The sequence below is a fragment of the Delphinus delphis genome, chromosome 14 (assembly GCF_949987515.2).
Source record: "Delphinus delphis chromosome 14, mDelDel1.2, whole genome shotgun sequence".
NCBI lineage: Eukaryota > Metazoa > Chordata > Mammalia > Artiodactyla > Delphinidae > Delphinus > Delphinus delphis.
In genome coordinates, this window is record NC_082696.1 from 65,288,172 (window position 1) to 65,313,625 (window position 25,454).

The following is a 25,454-nucleotide window of genomic DNA, read 5'->3' on the forward strand; positions in this document are numbered from 1 at the left end:
TCCCCCTCTGTGTCTATCATCTGTGAATACCCCACTATATGTTCCAAAATTAATTATGAAATAAAAATTATTTTAGTGTACTTTAAAAGCACATGTGTATGTTGGATGAGCAGAATTTGTCCTTCTACTCACCCACTCTATCAGAAAAACTTATACCCAAACTTCTAAAATGCACAAATATTAAAAACCAGATGAAAAACTAATTAGAATTGTGTGCTCTAAGGTACGATTGAATACCTAATATTTGTGTAGCTGAGAAGCCTTAACCGTATGAATGATCCCTGAGGAATTTTCTCTGCTTTGTTCATTGCCATATTAATAGGAGAAAGAGCCAAGAGTCCTCAGATCACCCTTGGGATGGTGACTTACTGGTAAAGCATGGAAAGTATTTCCCCCAATTTGGGGTAAATTACACAGGGTCCTTGGTATTTCCAAGATCCAGCTTCCCGTTTCCGCAGTTTATCAGGCTGTCAGGCGTGCCCTGGGTCTGGCCTGAAGGGGGAGGAGTTATTAGATTTGCACTCCTTTGAAAGGCCAGGAGTGGGCTTCACAGGACACCACTGCAGTGCTGTTAAGAGTACAGGCGGCCTTCCCTGGTGGCGCAGTGGTTGAGAGTCCGCCTGCCGATGCAGGGGACACGGGTTCGTGCCCCGGTCTGGGAGGATCCCACATGCCGCGGAGCGGCTGGGCCCGTGAGCCATAGCCGCTAAGCCTGTGCGTCCGGAGCCTGTGCTCTGCAAAGGGAGAGGCCACAACAGTAAGAGGCCCGCCTACCGCAAAAAAAAAAAAAAAAAAAAAAAAAAAAAAAAAAAAAAGAGTACAGGCAAGGGGCCACAGAGATGATTCGAGGTGCCCAAATGGATAGGGGTTACAGGGCATAGGGGAGTATCAAGCAGGTTATCATTAAATTGGGGAAATTAACCTGAGTATTAAACAGCAGTTCATATCTATTTTATTAAGGTAGCTCTTCCCATTTGAACTAAACTCTTACTATATGAACTCAGAAACTGGAAAGATTCAGATAAGGAGTAAGAAGTACAGATCTACAGAAATGAAGTGCCCTGCCCGTGTCATATGACAAGGAGATGGCCAAGGCTATCCCAGAACCTGGAGTTTATCATTTTTAGCCTCTTCATATCCATAGTAGGTAAGACTTCCAGATTTATCTCTGAGTAAACACTATACCACGGAATCTCAGTGCTGCTGCAATCACCCCCATTGCTGAATCGCTGTGTCTTCTTTCACGAATGAGGGATAAGGTTCATTCATCCATTTATTCATTCATTTTTCATACCTCTCTGTTATCATCTTGGATATATGCAATATTACTATAACAAAGTCGAAAACTAATTATAAAGAATTGTACTTTTAATTTTCTCTCTTGCATATACAAAATAGATATAAAAATATACAGTTCTAGTATCATAAAAATTATTTTCCAATATTAATCCTAGCTATCTAATGTGTTGGGGTTTTTTTCACCTTAAAATGCAGAAATCACGTGTTAAAAGAGCCATATGGGCTACGCAAGGAGATGCCATTTCCTACATGGGACCACACAGAAAGAAAAAAAGTAAGCAGGATGTGCCAGGCCTCTGTTAAGAAAGGCAGAGGGGGCTTCCCTGGTGGCGCAGTGGTTGAGAGTCTGCCTGCCGATACAGGGGACGCGGGTTCGTGCCCCAGTCCGGGAAGATTCCACATGCCGCAGAGCGGCTGGGCTCGTGAGCCATGGCCGCTGAGCCTGCGCGTCCGGAGTCTGTGCTCCACAACGGGAGAGGCCACAACAGTGAGAGGCCCGCGTACCACAAAAAACAAACAAACAAAAAGAAAGGCAGAGGAAAGTGGAGACAAGCAGCATATTAATCAGCATTCTCCACTGGAACAGAACAAATAGGATATAGATATAAAGGGAGATTTAATATAGGAATGGGCTCTTGTGATTATAGAGGCCAAAAGCTCCACAGTCTGCTGTCGGTGAGCTGCAGAACCAGGAAAGCCAACAGTGTAATTCAGTCCCAGTCCAAAGGCCCAGGAATTGGGTGGCCGATGATATCAGGCCCTGTCTGAAGACTCGAGAACCATGAGTGCTGACGTCCAAGGGCAGAAGATGGGTGTCCCAGATCAAGCAAAGGGAGCAAATTTACCCTTTCTCTGCCTTTCTGTTCTATTCAAGTCCTCAGTGGATTGAATGATGCCCATTGGCACTGGGAGGGTGAATCTACTTTATTCAGTCTACTGATTCAAATGCTAACCTCCTCCGGAGACACCCTCACAGACTCACCCAGAAATAACGATTTACTAGCTATCTGGGCATCCATTAGCCCAGTCAAGTTGACACATAAAATTAACCATCAAAAGTAGTGTTCAGTGAGCCCTACTATAGGGCAGGTACTGTACTCAACTCTTTCCTCATTTAATCCTTAAAATGACTTTCCAGTCTTCCAGATGGGGCAAGTGACAACAGATGCTTTGAGAAGATAATGAATACGCCCAGCACTGCACATAAGGTACACGGCTGAATAAGAGCATAAACTAATGGATGGCTAAATCCAAAGCCTGCATTCTTTCCATCCAATCCCGTTACTACCTTAACAGCATCACAAACATGCACACGCATACACACACACATTTGCCCAGGAAGCAAAGAAGAGTTCTTGCGTTTCAACTTTCTCACCATATCCAATTATCCCAATTTGGTTTATCAGGTAGTCCTGTCCAGGAAGACATGGAATCTGACCCCAAGACAAAAGAAGAGTAACCCCAGGGTGACTGGATGGAGAATGTCAGTTTAAATGGAAGGGATGGTGCCAAGGGGGCCCACACGGCAGAGGTACCCAAGCACCCGGAGGCAGGAGGGTCCCAAACACAGATTTTGCCTTTTTTCAAGTTTTGCCTCCAGTCTTTTCTGCACTTGCCACTTCCGCCCACTGTTCTCTCCAGCTCTTCCAGCATTTCCAAATCCACCCACAGCTTAAAGATCCAGATGTAGAAATCTTCAAGGCTCATACCTACAACTCTTAAAAACTTCAACAAAAACAAACTTTCAAGATGAATCTGAGCCTTTTATTTCTTCTTACAGGCACTCTTTCTGTTGGGATCATCTAAAGAATTGAAAGAAAACAAGATCAGTCCTATTTTGTGTTTGGATTTCAGCAAAGTGTGAGAATTATTTGAGCCATTTCCTTGTCCTATATAGGGAAATATGTTTTCCATGATATGGTTGGCTAGAAACACACAGGTAAAATAAAATCTTCAAAGTACTTCCCCTCAGATCCAGAAATGATGAGCAATTTGACATCCTGTATCCCCCTGACTGCAAACCAGAAACCTCTCTGTCAGAAGCTATTCCTGCAATATTATACCTCTAATGTTGTGGGAAGTTGTCTGAGGCTAAAGGCAGCCGTAATAATGGGATTGTGTTTCAAAAAAGAGCTGGCTGTAAGGCCATGCTGTAAATGAAAAGCATCATAAAAGGAACATTACCACTCTTAAAAAACAGTGAGACTGCTCAAATAACTCAATGAAGGCTATTTTTATGGTCCCCTAATTCTGTTTTTAAAATCAAATACAACTCTAAAAAATAGCTCACTCCAAGTTGGGGAGAAGCCAAACCACTTCAGTTTAGGAAGAATCTTAAATCTTACCTGCTAAAGTTCATTCATTCATTAATTCATTCATCATTCATTCAACGAAGCATGTATTAAGCACCAAGTATATGTAAAGTATTGAATTAGATGTCTTAGTATTGAATATATTAATATTGAATAGTACTTCCCAACCAGTATTTTATAATCAAACAGAGGCAATAAGACCTGTACATTTGTCACTAAAGTATAATAAGAAACTATAATAAGCTAAATATCCTAAGAGAAAAACAAGCAGGAGTGTGAGAAGTTGGGAAAAAATCAATTTTGGCTGTGGGGATTCTGGAAGACTCCATGGAGGAAGTGGCTTTTAGCCTTGGAGGATGGAGACAGAGAATATCCTTGATAGGAGAGACAGTGTGTGAAAAGGCAGAGCCACAGAGTGCAATCGTGGAAAGGTGAACAATTCCATCCAACCGGAATCTGAAAGCAATGTGAGAGTGAAGCCCAAAAGGCTGGGCATGATCGTGGAGAGCCCATCACACTAGGGCTAGTTGTGTGGCCCGTTGTCCAGTGGATCTGCCGATCAGAAAGTAGACCGGGAAGCTTAAGTTGGCTGCTGTGAGGCCCCTAACCTGCTTCTCAGGGGAAGACTGGAAAGGAACTCACAAATCTCATATAGTCAAAGAATAGCTAGCAAGACATTCTCTCTTTGCCTTGGTTATTGTGATGTTCAAAATCAAGGCTCAGAGCGAGGACCCCTGGCATTTATTTTGTGTACCTCCCTCATTTCTGGTTTCATCTTAGGTTTCCTTAGTATCCTTTTCTTTTTGTTCCTAGCTCCTCACATAAAAAATGTATTTGCTGTTAATGTGTTTTTATTATAAAGCAGTGATCATATAAACAGATGCAACATAGAGATACAAATGAACGACCAAGTGGAGAAGGGCAGGGTGTGCCTCTAAATGAATCCATTTTCCAGAAGTCATAAGACTAATGCTCTCCAAATACACCATTCTACATATTAGTTTCTGACAATCACTGACTAACAAGTTCTATGATTTCTACAGCTAGAAATGTTTTTCCATAGGTAATTTTGTACAGCCCTTGCTCTATAAGTACAAGTGACACTACTTTATATAGTAACGTGTCTTTTAAATAAGAAGAAGAAATGAGATCTCTTAACATGGAATAAGTAAGCAGCAGGGAAAAACATTTTTTACCCAGTGTCAAAGCAACAGCCAGATCTGCTTCTTCCATGTACCCACATTAATGCTTCTGACAGCACTATGATGCACCATCTCAGAGCAAAACATGCCAAGTCAGAGTCCAAAGGGCATGTCCAAATATGACATGACCCTGACAGTAATAGTGATGATGGGTAATGAAGCATGTGCCCTAGGACGTCAATGACCTAGGCATCTCCAGATGACTCATCATTCACATCCCAAATGGGTGAGTATTTTGTTTTCATTAAGGTATAAATCTGAGGACTAAACATGCAGTCCATTAATGTATGACCCCCCCAATACTTTCTACTCACCTCAGCATTGCTCTAGTTGTAAACTAGCAAACATCAAGGACCATATCTGTGTGATTGCATGCATGCTGAAGCATGTTAAAAGTCAATATCAAGCCAATGGCCAGGTAGGTCTAGTTAAAACATTTGTAACCAACTGAAGCAGTAAGAATGAACATGAAAATCAGGAAGAATCAGAGTTGAAATTCCTCTAGTCCTGTAAAATACGTGCTATGTGCATTGGGAAGAGATAGTGGATTATACATGTGGTAGGTTAGTTGTTTTACCTATTGTACAATAGCTTAGCAGCCGTTGAAACTGATGCAATTGAAAATACATGTCTGTGCTCTTCTGTGTGTGGGAGAGCAGGAAAGGAGTGGGGTGTGGCTTCTATGCTAGCATGGCCAGGGAGTCAAAGCAAATCCTTACTTTTAAATATAAATGCATTTCCTGGAGGGATTTTCTAGTATTTAGCTTGACCCATACATAGTCTCCAGCCAATACCTCCCTCCCCAAAAAAAGTAAGAGGAAAAATAATAAAGGCAGGAAGCTTTCAAATTTCTACCTGCATTAACATACCAGAGCATAATAGCTTTGAAACCATTTCTGCTTAATGAACACCCACATTTGCATTTCAAGAGCACCCCAGGGTGCAATAAAGTCAATACAGCATAGATAATTTTGAAGTCAACCCTTTTCCTTCTCTAAAAGGTCCTTTAACTATAAAAACCAATTTTAATAAAAAGGTATCTGTACTCAAGATCCTCCATTATACAACACACTTCATCATAAAATAAAAGTTTTGTCCCAAAGACCAACTTTAAGGAATTTACAGTAGATTAATGTTGTTATTAGTCACGACTGTGTACAGCAAATTGTGTTCTCACAGCTCTTCCAACACGAGGTCAAAACAGGAAACTGAATTAAATTCTGAAGGTTAATTCCTTAGCTGTCCATCTATCCTGGTGACTGCACGAAGGATGGAGTTGAAAACGAAGGTTTTCTCACTAAGGAGACTGCCAAATGTATTGAAGAGAAAGCCACATAAGGAACACTTTTGGTCAGAAGAAACATGATTAAGTTACAATACTCTGAACCAAACTCCAGCAATGTCTCTGGTTGTAGCAAGAGATAGGAAAAACGAGGGTCACCCATCCCCACATGCCCAAGACCTAGATTGTCAGCACATCTAAAGTGAAGAAGCTCAAAAAGAGTGGAAACTCATAAAGCACATATTTATGTCAGATATTTAATTTGTAGTTTATATTGAATATCATTTGTAATGTATATGGTAACATTAACATGATCAGAGCTATTCTTTTGCATTTTTACAATATCACTTTTTTGGAGAGGCCATCCTTGACCACCAAAGTAGCTCCTTCCTTCAATCTTACTTCCTGTAACCTGTTTTACTTTTCCTCAAAGCACTTATCTCTCACTGACATTTTTATATTTCTTGTGTTTATTACGTGTCCTCAACTAGCTTGTAAGTTCCAGAATGGTGAGTGCCCACAGTGCCTAAGAGTGACTGGCATATAATAGACACTTACTAAATACTTGTTAAATGAATGAATGGATGAATGAGATAGAACAGCTGTTAGGTCAATAAGAGTCTCTATCCCCTCACCTCCCAATGCGAACTCCAACTCTGAGCTCCTGGGGAGCAGGTAGCAGAGTGCCTGGCTCCCAACAAGCATTCAGTAACTCAGTAACTATTTTGGGGGTGGGTGGTGTATTGGTTTCCTATTATTATTGTAACAAATTACTGTAAACTCAGTGACTTAATATAAATTTATTATCTCATAATTCTGTAGATCAGAAGTCTGACACAGGCTAAAATCAAGGTTCTGAGAGAGCTGCATTTTTTCCTGTAGGCTCTGAGTTAGATCTGTTTCCCTGCCTTTTCCAGCTTCTAGAGGTCACTGTGTCCCTTGGCCGGTGGCCCCCTCCCTCTGCCTTCAAAGCCAGCAACGGCAGGTCAAGTCCATCTCACTCTGACCCTGCTTCTGTCACCTCTTTCTTTGACTCTCTTCAGCCTAACTCTTCCACTTTTAAGGACCCTGGAGATGATTTTAGGTCCACCTGGATAATCCAGAACAATTTCCCCATCTCAAGGTCAGCTGATTAGCAACTTTAGTTGCATCAGCAACCTTAGTTCCCCCTTGCCATATAACATACATATTCACAGGTTCTGGGGATTAGATGTAGAAGCTTTGGGGGCTGTTTCTGGTGGGTTGGTGGGTGAGTGAGTGTGCGAGTGAGTACACCCATGAACTAGTGAGAAGACTGTTCTGAGCAGCACGGTAGTTGGGCAGCGGTGAGAAGATTGTACCCTTAAGAGATTAATGAAGAAACCAAGAAGCAGGAAGTAGAGCCAGTGTTCAGATATGAAAAGCACAAGCTCAAAGGGACAAGACCTCTAGGTGGAAACGTTTAGTTTCTATCCAACCAGAGTTTAGGTAAGAAGACAGGACAGGAAATCATCACTTTAGAGTCGGAAGTAAATGATGACTCCAGGAGGTTATGTGGCAGTAAAAGAGCTTCCTGTCCTCGCTGCAGCCACGGCCCCCAAGTTTGTTTCATCCAGAATGAGTCTTACCTGCATTCAAAACTCCATGGTCCATCACCCCGTTCCCTTCTGCTGCTCAGACCAGCTCTCACAGACACCTGAGGCCAATTCTTAACGAACAGTCCCCTGTGCTCTGATTTCTGATGCTCAGCCGTGTCTTGGTATCTCCCTGGACTCCAGCCAAACTCAACTCAGAGTTTGGGTTACTAATTTATGTTCCTGATATCTGACAGCTGCCACAGATGTTCCTGGGCCCATGTTAAAACTCCTGGTGTTCGATCCTTGCTGTTTCTCCCACCTGTAGAATGCCCTATCCTTGACTCCTCCTTAAACTTTCTGGACTTTTTGCCCATTTCTATTTCTCGTACTTCATTACTGAGAATCCGGGTTTTCCCACTATTTACCTGTACCTCGATTCTATTAACCTCTATCTCCTACGGTATGGAGGTGAATAACACAACTCTCCAAATACTGGTAACAGAACTCCCAACTGGTATGCAGAAGGACACTGGTGTACTCAGCTGGGTTACAAGTAAACCAAGAAGTTGATGTCCTCAGCCCACTCTTTAGTCACCTTCAAACTTCAGCAGCCTCATCTGGAAACTCCATGAGCTGCACCATTATTATCATCTTCTGCAAGTGTCACAAAGTGAAACAAAAAACTGGAAAGCACCGATCTAGAGTAAAGATTGTGGAGGGGATGAAGAGCAGAAAGAGCAGTCAGAGAGGAAAGAAAGAACCAGGAAAATCGAGTGTCATGGAGGCCAAAGGAGAAGGACATTTCCAGAAAGAGGGGGAGGCAGCTGTGTCAACTGTAGCAGAGAGCAGCCAAGAAGAATAAGGACGAGCAAAGGCCACCGCGTCTATAATTGTATAAGTTCATTTTTCATGGCAAGCAAACAGTAGATTCAAAACGGAAGTGTAGGGCTAAAGGGAGCTAGAAAAAAATGTCAACTTTGATGCTTGAAGAAGCAAAAAAATGTTAAAAGTTATCAGGAATGCTTTACTAGTAAGGCCTAAAAATATGCCAGAAAATGTAAGGCTATCTTCAACTAGCAATAACATAACTGACAGAAATCATTTACATAACTGAGGCAGCATATTAAGTCAACCATAACTGTCAACATTTGCTTAAGTATCTAAAAACAAAAAGGAATGAGAGGCAAGAGCTTAAGATAAATGAAAATTAATCCAATTCACAATCAAATGGAAATGCCATGAGCCCCAAGAACATTTGTGTGTGGGATTTGTTTCAAGACCCTGAATTTAACAAGCTGGAATTAAGTAGCATAGCATTCAATAGTTTGAAATGAAAGTTTTCCTTTTAATGGAAGATTTTAATTTCATTAAAAAAAATAAGTAACAAAGCTTCCTTAACTTGCTTAGGCTCCAGAGAAGCAAGTATTTCTTGTGTTATTAAGATAAGCTTTGTAACGGGGTAGGAGGGAAATGGAGTCGTCCCTGCCCACCTACTTCCCAACCCCATCCAGCCTTTCAACACAGACTGTGTTTCTTGCTTGTAAATGGAGGCTTGCAACTGCAGCTTCTGCAAGCAGCCAAGCAAGCATGAGTGAGATCTAGCGGCTTCGAAAGAACCAGCTCATATGTGCAACCTCCACCTCAGTACACAGGAGCGTCTTGCCGGCCCTCAACACACAGCTGCCTGTCTCTCTGATGGGAGGAGGGATGATAGTGCAGTCTTAGGTAAGGGCTTTGTACTCAGAGAGAACTTAGTTCAAATACTGGCTCCAATACTTATTATGTGACCTTGGGCAGGTTACTTAACTTCCCAGACCTAGACTTATCACTTTTAATATCTACCTTAGTTGCTTAGAGGACTAACATAAGTAAAAAGCTTGGCACACAGTTATTTAAGCCAGTTCCCATCCTCTCCTTCACCCTAATGCATTCTCAGCTCCCCCCCAAAACCAATGTCCTGCCTCAGCCAGCCCCTCGCGGCCCTGACCTCTGTCTTCCTCAGCCCCACCCCGGGTGGTGTGGGGTTATACACGCAGCCTCCCATACTTAGGTCTTAGTTCACATTTCAGCCTGAAGATCTATGGATATCTGGCTCCCTGGGGAAGCTAAATATCAATGGAGACAAAACACCAAGAGAAAGAGAACAATGAAATGACATAAATAGCAATGTCCATTTAACCAGAATTGCTGGGATGGAACCAACGACACCCAGTGATGAACAGGGCAATTTTCAGCGTCCTGAGTAATGGCCAGAAAACCAGAAACGTAGTCCTTTATTATTTGGAAAGCTACTCTGGCTAGCTTATATCTCCCAAGTCACTGCAGTGAACAATGGCACAAATGAATTGAAACTTCAAAAGTCCCCAATAAACTTGAAGGGAAAAAAAATTGTCTGATATACATAGCATTCTTCTCATTCAGCTTTGCTTTCCTCATCTTAATTCAAACTCTCAAAGAATTGATCTAAGACTTAATTACCTAGAAGCAAAGAAAAAAACATGAAAAAAATATTAACTCATTTTTGTCATCTTCTTCCATATTAAGTTTATTACTGAAAGTCTCATAACTGAAATAGTGGAACTATAACAAGTAAAATGGTTTGAGAAAAATGTGATTGGGTCAATTCCCATATGGGACAGAGCAAAGCTGCTTTGTTAGACACGATCAACCAATGAAACCAAGCTTTCTGTAATGTTTAGGTTCTTGCCTGCCTTAAGGCAATTTGACAACGTATTCAAAAAACACCTTAAATGAGTAATAAGTAGCTCAAACTCCAAAAAAAATGATGAAAGAGAATGTATTTTGAATTCTATTCCCAAAACCCAAACTCTTTTGAACCATTTCAGTGAGTTAATTAAGAAATCTAGTGGTGATAAACTAACACATTCTCGAGTCTGATTAACACTGTTTAGGACATAAGTATGATTGATAACTGTTTGGTAACATACAAGGATCTTTCCTAGAGAGAACATGTGATTCTAAAGTAGCCTCTTTGATCATCTGGCTAAGGTTGTGATGCCAGGTTCAAAAGATTTATAACTTTGCACATCTTGCAAATAAAAATAAAACAGAACTATAGAAATAATAAAAGTAAAACAGAAAGTCCAAGTTAGTAGGGAGTCTAGAGTTGAACCCCTACTTTTTATAGACGAGGAGACTGAGACCTCAAACTTGGCCGAGTAACAGAGCCAGTAATTGGTAAAATCACAACTAACAAGTGATCTGCTGGCACTTGGTCCAGGCTGTGGCTGTGTCACCTTGTGGCTGCCACAAGGCTCAGGCCAGCACCTGGCGGTCCAGGGCTCTGCTGAGTCTGCTACCTCAGAACAGTCTGTGTAGGGCTATGTCATAACTCATTAGTCCATTCAAAGTCCGACCTGCCTTGTCCATCTGTCTCCTTAGACAGTCACTATGGCTTTCACACAGATACCCCAACCAGTCTACGGCAGAAACACAATGGCAAGTCCTCCTTGATTAAAAAATTTTAAAGTGTTATCTGTGCATTATTTAAAAATCAAATTGTATAGAATATTAAAAAAAAAGGGAAAGTTTTCTGCTCCACTCTCCACTCTGAGTTCCACTACCCTTTGGAATCATAGTTTAGTCAGTCGTTGGAGGTCATAAATATGTTAAACATCTCTTTCATGATTTCTTAATTGTAGACATTAGCTTTTGACTCAGTAATATTAAAGCTGAGAAAAGTAGCTCAATTATACTTTCGCTTCTTTCTGTTCCCATCAGGTTTTATTAGTTAGATTATGTGTAGTCCTTCTACTGCTTAACTTTATAACTTTAGATAACTTAGCTAACACTCCATATATTGTTCCATCTACTTTAAATTATATATATTGACCTTCCATTTTGTTAGATGAAGAAATTAGAACCCTCTCCTCCCTCCATATCTTCCCACCACCCATCCCTACCTCCTGACTTCTGCCACCTCTACCATTACTTTCACATTGTCAGCGTTTATAACAGTCACCTTTTGCTCTCTAACTATAATTTAGTGTTCAATATTTTGTCTATAGGTTAATCCTAAAAAGTGAAATCCAATAAAAACAACATGTATTGATACAATATTATTATGATGACTATTTTTCACTACAGAAGTGTCATTAGACCTGAAGAGAAGGAAATATTGATACATCCTATACATCACTAAACCTAAAGGCAGAATGATGCAAGCGTAAGCATTTAAGAGTACTAGCCACTCCAGTCTAAGAAGTACTAGCACTGCAGCCCACTAAAGAAACACTGGGGGCTTCCTTGGTTGCCCACTGGTTGAGAATCTGCCTGCTAATACGGGGGACACAGGTTCGTGCCCTGGTCTGGGAGGATCCCACATGCCGTGGAGCAACTAGGCCCGTGAACCACAACTACTGAGCCTGAGCATCTGGAGCCTGTGCTCCGCAACAAGAGAGGCCGCGATAGTGAGAGGCCCGCGCACCGCGATGAAGAGTGGCCCCCACTTGCCACAACTAGAGAAAGCCCTCGCACAGAAATGAAGACCCAACACAGCAAAATTAAATTAATAAATTAATTAACTCCTACCCCCAACATCTAAAAAAAAAAAAAGAAACACTGCTTTTTAATAATCATTTGCTTGTGACAAAGAAAACCCCTCAGTATAATCTCATGTTCAGCAAACGTGTTAAATTCACCTAACTGCAGCCAAATCTAGCTACAGATATCTAAGGCAATATCTTGGATTTTGCATTAACAAATTAATGTTTATAACAAAAGAAATTCTCCAACAATGAGAGGTAGCTCTGTATTACACAAAGGGCTTGGAGTTTCAAGTCCAAATTCTGTTTTTGCAAAATAAATTGCTGCAAAAACGTAGCAATGTATTCCCTGAGCCTCAGTTTCCTCATCTAAAAAATGAGAGCAATGCCCACTGTCACATAGGCACACTGTGAGAATTGAGAATATGCATGAAAAAGTACCGCACATCCTAACCTGCTATGCAAATACAAGGTATTGTTGTTATTAATAAGGAGCACAGGGTGCTGCTTCCTATGAAATTGAAAAGCAGTGCAGATGCCTAACATCAGATTAAGGCCATTTGGAGATAAAACAATCAAAATAGTATGTGCACAAATTGGTGTTATATCTCAGGAAGGAATTTAAAACTGCTCAACCAGACATTAAGAAACCTGCTGCTTTAGATAACTTATTCAATACATCAATAACTTTATGCAAGACATGGACTCAGCAAGGAGCCTCGCTCCTCCCAGCCAATCGTCAAGGACAGTTGTTGTAAGAACTACTAAATGGAGCATTTCATTGGTCAAGTGAGGATAAAATAAAAATGGGGTTTAAGGTTTTGTGTCAGAGACCTACACCTGAGTCCAAGTCAATAATAAGAAATTAACTCAGATATCATTTCAAGTCTCTTCAAAGGGAATTTTAAAATGTCCAGGAATCTAGATAGGTTTAAACACCCTTCAGTGCTGCTCTTTGGACAGTCTTCCCAAATGTTAATAACTGCTTTTATCAGTTTCAGCACATTCAACACACAATCCTCTAGTGTTATGAGAGTATCACTCCAATTCAAAGGGCTGTGGTGACCAAAGTGTCAAATCAAAGCACCCTAGGGATGTAAAAGCGAACCTGGGTCTGACTTGGGAATTATCCATGGCACAGGTTACCTCATCGTATTCTACTAAGAACCCCAAGTTCCAAGCAAAGAGAATATTCAAGAATATCATCCCCCCAACCGAGGAAAAAAAGAAGTTTCAACCTAAGGGCTCCATGGCAGTGTTTAGAATTGCTCCTTCCATGTTTGCCTTTTCTTAAGATTAATACAGACAACCCTGGAGAGACAGAAATCATGAAGCTGTTTCTGGGATCTGCCGAGACCAAAATATGCCTGAGAAACATCTGCATACCAATAAGCCAGTTGCGATCCACTGCAGGACAATGGGACTCGTTAGGGCTGTAGACCAGCTGAACCCCGGTCGTCTCCACTCATATTAAGAGGCTGTCTCTTTTGCCCTTTATGGCAACTGGATTTTTCCTCAGCTGTTGATGAGAAGAATCTCTGTCTTTATTGAGCAGATATTTCCCTCAAGTGTTGCTCTCCTTAATGGCAATTTTACCCTATTATGTGTATTTCCCAGGGAGCCAGGGAATGTTAATGAGTGTCAAGCCCACGTTTCTCTCTGTGGCTGGGTTTCCAAATGTGGTTAGAGCAGTGGACTGCTGCAAGCACGCATGCTAATCAGGCTCCATCTGCGCAGGAGGCTGCTTGCAGAAACAGACAATTATTTTGCTCCATGCAGGGCTGCTTGGGGAGGGGGAGCAGCTGCAGAGAAGTAAATTCCCAGGACTTACGATGATTAGGGGCCCCCCAAAGTACACTTAAGTCTTTGAAATAAACACCAAAAAAAAAAAAAGTTTCCAAAAAGCATGAAAAGAAAAATCTTACTCTTCGGAGTCCCTTCACCATTGATTTCAAAGCCTTTTCCATCAGAGGAAATATTTCTCTCCAACTGATTCGGGGACAAGGGCCCAGTCATGGGGAGCTCTCCCACCAGGTGCTCAGTAGTAGGTGGGTAGGTTTCCCTTTCAACTAAATGAAGAAGTTCTGGAACAGGAAGCCACAGACAATGCGATGCCATTGACAGTTGAGAGTGGAGAATATTAAATATCTCTCCCGTTGAGTAATCGTTTCTGTACGGTGGTGTGCCCAAAGGGAGAAGTCATAAATGAATTTCTGATCATCACAGGAATGTTGAATTTACAAACCACCAGACGTATTCTCTGGTGGCCTCAGTTCCACAAATGGACAAATTTATGGCTCTTTAGGCACTGAGAAACTCTATCCCAAGTAATCATTCGACATCACTATTTTTGAAGTTGAGAAAATATTAGATGACTGTGTTTCTCATGTTTTACCCCAAGCCTTGAAAAGTGTTTTGGGGGGTGGGACACAGGCAAGCCACAGGAAATCAGGGGTCATGAAGGCAATCCAATCACTGAACTGGCTGGATTACCTAGAGAGCTGCTCATTTCACCACATCAATAGACATTTGACCAACAGGATAGAGCAATGGTCATATCACCCCTTAACCCTCACAAATCCTGAATAAAATACTTTAGGTGTCTGAAAAGGAGACCAGACCCAGTGGCGAAGTTCTGGCTTCAGTTTGGACACTTTTAAAACCTGGTGTGGGCCGCAAATAGAAGAGCTCCTGGAAGGTCAGGGGTTGGCCCGCCCTTGGTCAGTGAGGTGTCTGCTCTGGAAAAGCCAGGGGAGAGCTAGAGCAGAGCATAGGCTGCCCTGGGTTCTGGGGCTCTCGGGCATCCCAAGCACTCATGCAACAAGGCAAAATCCTCACGGGGCGCAGCCCAGGCTCTCGTGGCTTCTCCAGAAAGGAAGAGCATCCTCAGTGTGCTCCACTCTGAACTGCATCTCTGGAGAGGCCCAGGGCCAGAGTAACAGCTCCCTGGTTAGGGCAGAAAGGAAGAGAACAGAGGGGTCTCCTCAAACAGCTGGGTACTTGGCACCAACAAACAGAGATTCGTTTCTGAAATGCACTCAGTGTCAGGGAAGGCTTCCTTGCCAAGGAGCCTGCCAAGGCTTCTTCTGAATGACCATGGAGTAAATTGATGAAATTGGCAGTGTTAGATTCACCTCCTCTGGAAGAACAGGCCCCCTGGCTGCTCACACACACACACACAAATAGGATAAAGGGCAGAAAAAGATCTGCCCACTAACTAGGGAGGAGGAGAGGCGGAGAGACTGGAAAGATGACCAAGGCCTGTAACCTACCCCCTGCCCCAGATGCCTTGAATAGGAACAGAAAGAAATTAAGATGTGAATTTGTCCTCCAGAGAAAACCAACGAATGGGGAAAGGATCTCAATTTGCATGCCCAGATAGAAATGATAGAAATGTATTGCTCAAATGTTTAGTCTGGAGCTGGGCCAAATGTTCTGAGATATGCAGAGAGGGATGTGGTTGCCTAGAGCAAAGCTCTTTGCATGCCACACAGATAACTGGCCACTGGAAACCCTGGCTGTCTGACAGCAGGGATGCTTATCTTCATCTTGATCCCAAGGACTCACCTGGCTGTATGCTAACTTCACTTCTACCTCTAACCTTAATCCTGAGTGATCCCAGTCATGGGAAACAATTTTTGTGAAGCTAGAATAGGAAAGAGACAAAACTTTTGTGGTCCTAATGCAAAGTTTTCTAAGAGTCCTTTCATTTGAATGGCACTCTGTCAAAGTCTAGAAACGTCTTCCTATTTGTTATCCCATTTAATCCCCAGCACAACACTCAAAGGCAGGTCTCATACCTGTGTGGCATGGATTATAAGTCCCATTTCTCAGGTATGAAAAATGAGGCATGGAAAACATATACGTGAGTTGCCCAAGGTCATCCAGCTTCCCAGTGACAGAGATGACATCAGAACCTAGACCACCGATGACTCTGCCCAGCCTCCCTCTCTGCTAGTACATTATCAACCCATCAGAGACATCCGCAACATGTAATATTCCCTACGGGCAATGAAAGCAAGGGCATAAGTTGAATATCCAACTCCTTATGGCTCTAATTTTTACATTATTTTGCTTTATGTTATTTTAGCCTCAAATAAAAATAATAATAAAAAAGGAAAAAAGCTGGAGGCTAGAGCCACCTCCTCTGTGTCAATATTATAAACGCCATTTGGGATGGGCCTTTTCTGCAGGTAGACTTGGAAGTGACAATTGACCATGCAACAGTACATGAGGCAGAAGTGACGTGGCACAGGATAAAGCCCAAATGGAGCAGGGTTAGTCCAGAGTAAGGCACTTTTGATTATTAACTGGTATACTGATCTTGCTTATTCATTTGTCTAGTAGTTCTTTTTCTGAATGACTCGGTGTCTCATCACATTCACAACTTCTCCCTTTCGTCCCTTGAGGAGCAAGGCCATTCTGTGCGCTCTGATTGCACAGCAGAGGAGTGCAGTCACTATACAGTCCTCTGGCCTTACCCTTTCCCTCACACATACCACTAGGTCTTGCTGGAAGGATATGTCAGTGCGGAAAGCAAGTAGATTCCAAGTCTCTGTCTGCCTGCTGAACTTTCAAAGTTCGAGCTCCACAGAAGGATGGGGAGTTCTCCTTACCCTTCTAAATCTAGCAGGGTCTCTTGCCCCTGAAGTAAGAGAAGAGAGCAGAGAAGAACCTGTACAAACTCAGCTTTGATGAGTCCTATTATTGGCTAATTGTGCCCCACCCTCCAAATTCACATGTTAAAATCCTAAACCCCAGTACTTTAGAATGTGGCTGCATTTGGAGATAGGGTCTTTAAAGAGGTGATTAAAGTCAAATGAGTTCACTGGGGTGGGTCCTAATCCAATCTGACTGGTGTCCTTATAAAAGAGGAGATTCAAAATACAGGCACACACAGAGGAAAGACAATGCAAAGAAAGAGGGAGAAGACAGCCATCTCTACAAGCCAAGGAAAGAAGCCTCAGGAGAAACCAATCCTGCTGACACTTTGTTCTCAGACTTCTAGCCTCTAGAACTGTGAGAAAATAAATTTCTGTTGTTAAGGCACTTGGCCTCTGGTGGCTTTGTTATGGCAACCCTAAAAAACCAATACAAGCCCCAAGGAAAGGAACTTTGAGCCTTCCTTCCAAGCAGATGGTCAACCCAGGCCTTAGGTTAAGAGAGACCCTTCAACAAGTGGCTTTGCCCTTCTGTGTCTCCATTTCTTCATCCATAAAATATGGATAATAATAATGAATACTTAACCCCAAGTGTTGTTATGAGGATTAATCAAGATAATGAATATAAAGAACCACCGACAGAGCAAGCACTTAAGGATTGTTTGCTATAATTATGACTCAGAATGAAGACCAGACCTTCAACCTTCTTGTGACTCCTCAAAAGGCACCCACATTTGGTAAATTCCCAATAAATAAAGGAATAAACACTCCTGTGATGAACAGTTTCAACAAAAGAGAAACTAAAACATAATATTCATGAAAAATAGTAGGTTCACATAGCTGCCTGAAAAGTTGATGTTTTGAATCACTGACCATCCAGCTGTTAAAACAAGTACGAATAAAATACAGGTCACAGTCGAAGACAAAGAGGAGTCATTCATTTAAAATAAATGGAAATGGGGCTCTAACAACGTTCACATACCATTATTTAGCTACTGATACGTACTCAAAATATCATATAAAGTAGAGCACGTTTAGACTCAGAAACAACAACAACAATATATAGATTTATTTATATAAATAAATATATATATAATTATATATATAAAAAATATATATATATCATTATCTAGCAAATGCTAAAACCTCAGAGAGGAAAATAAGAAGCAAGGTACTGCACTTTATTTTGCATTAATATGTGACATTTTCTGCCTCGGGAAAGTTCAGAGCTATGGTGCTGTTTTATTTTTAGGCTTCATGCTTGCGTGCGTGTGCACGTGTGTGTGTGTGTGTGTGTGTGTGTGTGTGTTTCTTTTTTTCTCCATATGCATTACAGCTGGATGTAATGATTGTGAGTAAAGTTAATTCTTAGAAAGGAGCAGTCTTGCCTTATACATATTAATAAATGCTTTCTTTGAGAAGCAGTGACAGCCCTTGATACATTTTTGACGAAAATGAAAGGGGAAAAAAACCGGCACCACTATTAAGAACACCCCTGAGGTGATGGAGAGCCACATCTTTGATCCATCAGCTCTTGGTCTCAATGCACACACTTATTAACTCACCTGTGCACCAAGAATTAGAATGAGCTCCTTCTCTAGACACATATTCTTAACAGCAGTCCCAACAGACATCCTGGAACCAAAAGCAGGGCTTCCATGTGGGCTGTGGTGTAATTTTCTCACAGTCTCACAGTACAGTTTGTACCGACAGCATCTCTCAGCAGATTAGAGACAGGCAGCATGGAAGTGATCGTTAAAAAGCTTGGCAAGGCCAAAAGGGTGGAAAAAATATCTCGCCTCCAAGCAAAACACTGTCCTTTACTAAGAGAAGGGCATGAGGTTGTGCCTTCCAAATTATTGCCTCAAAGATACCAAACTATCTGAAATAGATACACAGAGACAAATGAGTGCCGACTCCAGATATCCACATTTATATGACTACTGTGCCTTTTCCTCTGAGAGACTCAGAGTGCTTTGCAAACACTGTCTCATTAATCCGCTCCCACTCCCTGAGAGGAAGTTGGGTGATGGCAAGTATTATTAGGCCACTGTAGTTAGAGAAGCAGGAGCACAAAGAAACCCAACTATGTGCTGCAAAGGTTCAAGAATGAAATGCTTCGACTCATAGGACAAAAGCATCCGCTACAGCAGGATGGTAATATAGAACAAATACTAAAAAAGAGGGGGATGCAAATTATCCTGTAAGTATTTTATCTTCCCTTTGCTGTTTATCATGAGTGTATGAGTCAAGATTCTTGGATTCACAAGAAAAGGATGCCACAGTGATGAGAGGGGATTGCAGGAACACTGGAAAGAGGGAGGCGGCCTGGGGAACTGTCTCGTCTGCTGCAGGAGCATTAGGGGTGCCAGGGCTTCTGACTGCAAGGGACCTGGGGATGGAAGCACAGCAGGAGTCACAGCCATCACCTGGCTCAAGGAGTCTGTTTGCTCTTTGTCCGCCTAATAGCACTCCTGTTTTCCAAAAAAATAATAACAATAATAGCTAATTCCACTGGTTAGCTATTGCTGCATAACAAACCACAAAAACTTCAGGGCCTTTAAACAGTGATCACTTACTAGCACTCATCCATCTGTGTGTTGGCTCAAGTTCGGCTGATCTGGGCTGGGTTCTCTGGGTGGCTCTGTTTCAGGCTGCAGGGTCTGAGGTGGCCCCACTTCCCATTATGGGCCTGGGCGACTCGGCTCTTTGTGCCTCTCTTCCTCCTTGGAAAAGGGGGCTAGTTGGCACCTCTTCCTTCCACGGTGGTGGTCAAGAGGGAAGGCAGAAACACACAAAACTTCCAATGCCAAAGGTCAGAGCTAACCATAGTCAATTTCACCCATATGCCATTGGCCAGACTGAATCATGCGGCCAAGCCTAAATTTAAGGAGTGGGCTGTGCACTTACTCCAGGTTGGGGTCAAAACAGGGAGTGGACGAAAAGAGGGGTAAAGACATTTGGGGCCAATAATTTCATCTACCTCTTTAATATTATCAAATATATACCATGAGCCAGTACTGCGATTGGTCTTTTCCTACACTAACTCATTCATTTAACTCTTACAACATGCCTTGAGAAAGATATTATGCATATTTAGGAGACAAGGAGTCTGAGGCTTAGAGAGGTTTGGAAATGCATAGATTCCCACCATCCTATAATGGAATATCTCTTAGGGAGGAGTTCACGTGAAACCCATTCAGAGGCAGGCATCTGAGATGGCCACCTCCTACACGGCTGCCTTCAACAGTGCCCAGACCTTGGGTGCAATCAGCTGTGACTAGCATGGCAAGACTGAGATTGCTAAAACGATAAGATCTGAGCCATAGCCCCTGTGCAGAAGAGAACCTTTGGAGTTGATATTCTCAGAAGAGGGGCTATGTAATAGGCTTCATAACCTGCCCAGGTAAGTGAAATTCTTTAATGTTTATCAATGTCCCAAAGAGCAGCTTCCGGCCAAGTGAAAAAAGATATGCTAAAATCTATAGCTTCATTAGGAGACTTTGACCAGAGTTGTCCTCAGGGAGTCCACTGGACAAGAGATGCTAATACATAAAAAATAGAAGAGTCACATAATATGTAATCAGGTACTTAATAAGGATATCAAGAGTTTTTGAACTAAATCTTCTAAAATGAGCTCAACTGTTTTCTGCCCTCTCCCACCCTTTCCTCAGCTACACAAAAAAACACACAAGCATGGGCACACAGAGGCATGCACACCGCAAGAACAAAGACAAAATGTCTGCCTGGGTGAAAGAAGGAGTCTGAAGTCTAAACTTTGAAAAGGTGTCAGGAAACATTCATCAAATGGCTCCTATATGCCACGGGATTTACCTAACAACTTTACAGTTGTTATGAATATATAACATGTATAATATATGTTGTTTTATATATATATATATATATATATATATATATATATATATATCTGCAGTACCATTTTAGAGAAAAGTAAACTGAGACTTGAAAGAAGGGTCTCACATCCAGGAAGAGGTAGAGCCAGGATTCACACCCTGATGTGTATGTTTCAGAGCGCATCTTCCTTCCAATCGATTGAGTAGTATTGGTTATTAGAGATAAGCAGTATTTTCAGTTTAACAAGCCTTCATTCAAAGTCTCTTCAAACATCAGCCTTGTATTATACTGCCTTGAGGAATGAGAAAAGATTGAGATCACCCTTAAGTGGAACTGGGTGCAACAGAAAATATAAGATGAAGATGGGTCGTGATTTGAGGTTGGAGACATGGTATGAGAAGAAAAGTGGCCACCACAGGAACATAACTGACATTTCCCACCCCGTCTCCCTGGCCTGCCTTACCCGAAGTCCTCAGATTTTTAAAATAGTGTTATACCCGCTACCGCTGTATGTGGAACAGGAACTTCAATTATTTTAATTGGACATTTAGTAAAACATTTGGACCCTAAGATACTGGATGACTTGGGTACATTTGGGTGCCCTTGGAAGTAACTTGAAATTCTTCAAGCCCATGAGTCTCTATAATCATCTGAAAAGTCTAAGGAAATCAGACCATAATATTTGACCATGTTGAGGAACCAGACTACTCCATCTCAAACCCAGCATGTGTTTCCACTCACTTCTCTCTCTATCCTAGAGGTTCAAGTGTACACCACTATAAAAATTAGGCTCTCTTCTAACAATGGAAAGCTTAAATCAATGGGATCCTATTTCTCAGAGATGTTTAAATACTTTTAATTAGCCAGTATAGAAAAAAAGTCAAATACTGGGCTTCAAAAACTTTAATGTCAGTCATTGGCTCATTAATAACCCACATTAAGAGAGAAAACAGCGAAAAGAAATGCTGGAGGCAAGAACCAACTCATTCATTCTGCACCACCGCTATGGTGTCACAACAAGGTTAACGTATAATATAGAACTTCTCCTCCAAACAAGAAGTGATCCTCGCCCTGAAGAAGCTTAAAATCAAGTAGCTTCCTTTCATAATGCAGGCCAGTTCATTCTCATGATGGCAGATTCGTTGGTAGTTTCTGGAGGCAATAGCACCATCTTTCAAAACCCAGGCCTAAAGCTCTGTGTGTCTCCAAGAATAAGTCTCCCATAATATTCACACAGATGATCACTTTCCAGAATTGATAATAAATTACAGACAAGGCATTAAAACATGAAACCCTTCAAAGCAGTGAAGGTGAACAGTGAGGAAGAAAACTGAGACGGAAGAAAGCAGCAACTGCTTTTGCAATTCATAAAACTAAAAAGTATCCCCTCACTATGAGAAGCCTGTGGCACACACGAACTTTCAATCTTTAGTTTTCTACTTCATTTTAAACGGTTGACTGGAAGTTCTGACGCGTCTTAGGTTAAAAGTATCCTTAAGAAGTATTATTAAAATTCATGGGTCTTTTTAAAGAGTATTGCTCACTTATGGTGGTATGACCACCATGAAATGTGATTTGCCCGGCCAGAGGCCCCAGCTGTGATAGAGGCCATTTCTGCCTTCATACAAGGTCACCTAACACTGCTCATGTTTTACTTCACTGCTGTTCACTGCATTTAATTAAAGCCCGAGGCAACAAATAATCTATTTTAAAACAATTCTATAACTAATTTACTTTAAATAGGTATAATTGAAGAATTCAATCCCTACTTGTAGCGGGTTCTTAACTTTTTAGCGTAATGAACTTTAACACAAATCGTTTGGTACCTAGGACCCATGACTTGACACTTGTAAGCAGGTGCCCAGATTTATCAGCCTGCTGGAAAAAAAACACACCATTCCTAGTCACTCTCTCCTAAGGAATTAAACAGATGAAGCAAGTTTGGGTAGGCAGATCCATTTTCAAACTTGCTAAATCCACCCAAAGCCGTGAATTTTTATAAAACCATTGGCGATTATCATCATTTATCATGTTCGTCTTACAGTAATGGAAATGGTATTGGATGATTAATTATATAGATTTTATGCACTTAAGTGGGACTGGAAAGAAGAAAAAGAGAACTTGAAAAGGCCCAACAACTTCTGAGAGAGAACAGTCTTGGAATATTCTGAGATTGGGAAAGAAATAGTCCTCGGAGCCAGTATATTTGAATATGTATTTGATCTAAGGTTTAGTGTTCTATACAGTTGTGGATCAGACTAATAGCAAGATGCTTAGAACTAAGAATATCCTATTTACTGAATGACCTATATTATATAAGTACATTTGGTTCCTCAATTTTAAAATGACAGCAGATGCTTTTTGATTTTTAAAGCCCCTACTGGCTCAAAATATAACTCTCACTTCCTAGTTATTTTACTTTTTTTTCTACCCCCTACTAAAATTGTTAGGAACAGAAAAACCCCAACACATTGTGAAGAGAAACACCGCCTCAAGATCTGAGCCTTTCTACCACAGAAATCCGTATGCATCTTACTTACTAAATCAGAGCAAGAGCCATGAGATAGATATGGTCTGCCGCAGCTTCTCTAACTGACTCACACTGAGAACTCAGGCAGTATTCAGGGACAATGAGTTAGAGGCTAAGAACACACCTATGAAGTGGCTGGGCTCAAAGAGAGCATTCAGGGAATGATAAAATATAGTGCAGAGCCCAAGGTGTGTGTGTTATATATTCGTGACACTTTTTTACGGGAAAATTGAGAAGACTAATCCTGTTTTTCACAGAGATGCAAACAAATATGGCTGTGGAAAGGCCTGAAGCTGGCAAGGAACAGAGTAGTCTCCCAACTAGTCCAGAAGAAAATAAACTGATGAGCTCAACAAAATATTTCAAAGTGACAGGAATGGATTTGAGCTAAACAAGGGAGCAAAGGCCACTGCGGGACAGGGGGAAGGGTGTTTTCATGCTGAAGGAGAACTAAATACTTGCATCTTTTCCATCTTAAAAAAAAACCCAAAAATACACTACACAGTTATGCATGGGATCTTAAAAAAAAATCAATACTATAGTATTGCAACATTCCACATTCCCTGCAGGATCAGCAGAATTGAGTTTGATGCTATACTACTTTCCGGGTATGGGATGATAATATGGCTAGGAAAAAGTGAATCTTAATAATTAAAAGGGTGGTGGTGGGATGAACTGGGAGATTGGGATTGACATATACACACTAATATGTATAAAATAGATAACTAATAAGAACCTGCTGTATAAAAAAATAAAATAAAATTCAAAAATAATCATTAAAAGGGGCTTCATCAAAAATAATAATAAAAAAATCTTCCTCTCTTTACTTGGCAATTGTATGCAGCAACTAATGACGTGTTTGCATTTCTCAATATGCTGTAAAGGCAAACGTTCTGACTCTCCTTGAGTCATTATAATTCTCATATTATATTATCATTCTAGTTTTAATAACTCCCAAGATAATCTTTTCTAAAGAGAAATACTTTTCTTTTTTGATTTATAGATTAAAACAAAGGAATTTTTATGTGTTTGTTTTAAATAGCAATTTTTTGTGGCTAGGGTTTTATTATGTTACTAAAGATGAACACTTTTTAAAAATCAACCAGAGTGTAAATGGTATAGTTCAAAATCAACTGTTTGGCCTCATGAAAAAAAAAAACAACCTCAAAACTATAGTATATTTAAGTCTCCTAAGGGAGACTATCTTGAGGACTCATTTGGGACAAATTCTAGAATGCAGTCGTTAAGGGTATTACGGTTTCCATGTTTCCACCAGGCATGAGCTATAACTCTCCATCACAGCAACCAGGACATTTCAAGTGAACCTCAACGGCTGTGTCTAAATAGTTGGAATAAAGAGGAAAGGAAATCTGTGCGCTGCTTGACCCTGTCAGGCAAAAGAAGATTCATAAGCCTATTATTTTATAAATGCAAGAAAGTGCATATGAGCATAACTCATCTTCCAAGTCCCATTTATTAAAGTTAAGTGAAATCTTTTCTTTATAGATCTTTTGCTCAAAATATTTTCCTTTCAATTTTTATGAATAGTCATTAGTTTTCATATTTTAACATGTTGAGACATATTTGGTGGTAGTTTACTAAATAGCATGATTTATTTCACAGGTGGGGAATGTATATTTGTTAAATGTATTCATGGATTTTTCTCTCTCTCTATATATATATAGAGAGAGAGAGAAATATATATATATATATATATATATATAAAAAACTATATATTTTCCCTCTGCAGAACTACACAGAAAATCTCATCACACAGAAAATCTCTCTTTCTTACTCAACACACATCTTCACAGTGACTAAAGGATGGTAGAGTTTCTCAGACAGATAAATCTCTGGGATTCAAATGCCCTGCTTCTTCAAAACTGGGTCTGTTTGGGTCTACCAATTAAAATTGCCTTAGAAATTGTATGAGAAATTTTCTGCATACAGAATGTATGTTGGAGACCATGAGCACATCTCGGCCCTTGCATTGCCTACCCATCAAGTAAAACTGAAACATGGGAGAACCATACAAAGAATAAAAATCAGATTCTTTTCTTCTGTTTAAGGAGACACATAGCTGCCTCTCAATGAATAAAGACACGGGTGCTAATCATCTAAAACAAAATTTAAGCCCAAACTATTTAACCAGGACTCTATGATATTATACATAGATGCTTACATATTCTGATGTACATTTATATCAGAATTAAATTCATGATTTTATAAGGTGGGATAATATTGTAAAATAG

At 40.9% G+C, this 25,454-nt stretch overlaps 1 long non-coding RNA gene across 1 annotated transcript in view; it reads right to left on the reverse strand.

Annotated features, from left to right (window-relative positions):
- Positions 1-18,443, reverse strand: part of LOC132437383 (uncharacterized) — a 66,410-nt gene extending 47,967 nt beyond the window's left edge. The window contains exons 1-2 of the long non-coding RNA XR_009522020.1: positions 18,383-18,443; positions 3,009-3,101 (exon numbers count right to left, since the gene is read on the reverse strand). This is a non-coding gene — a long non-coding RNA (uncharacterized lncRNA). The remainder of the gene's footprint in view (positions 1-3,008; positions 3,102-18,382) is intronic.
- Positions 18,444-25,454: the final 7,011 nt, after the last annotated feature.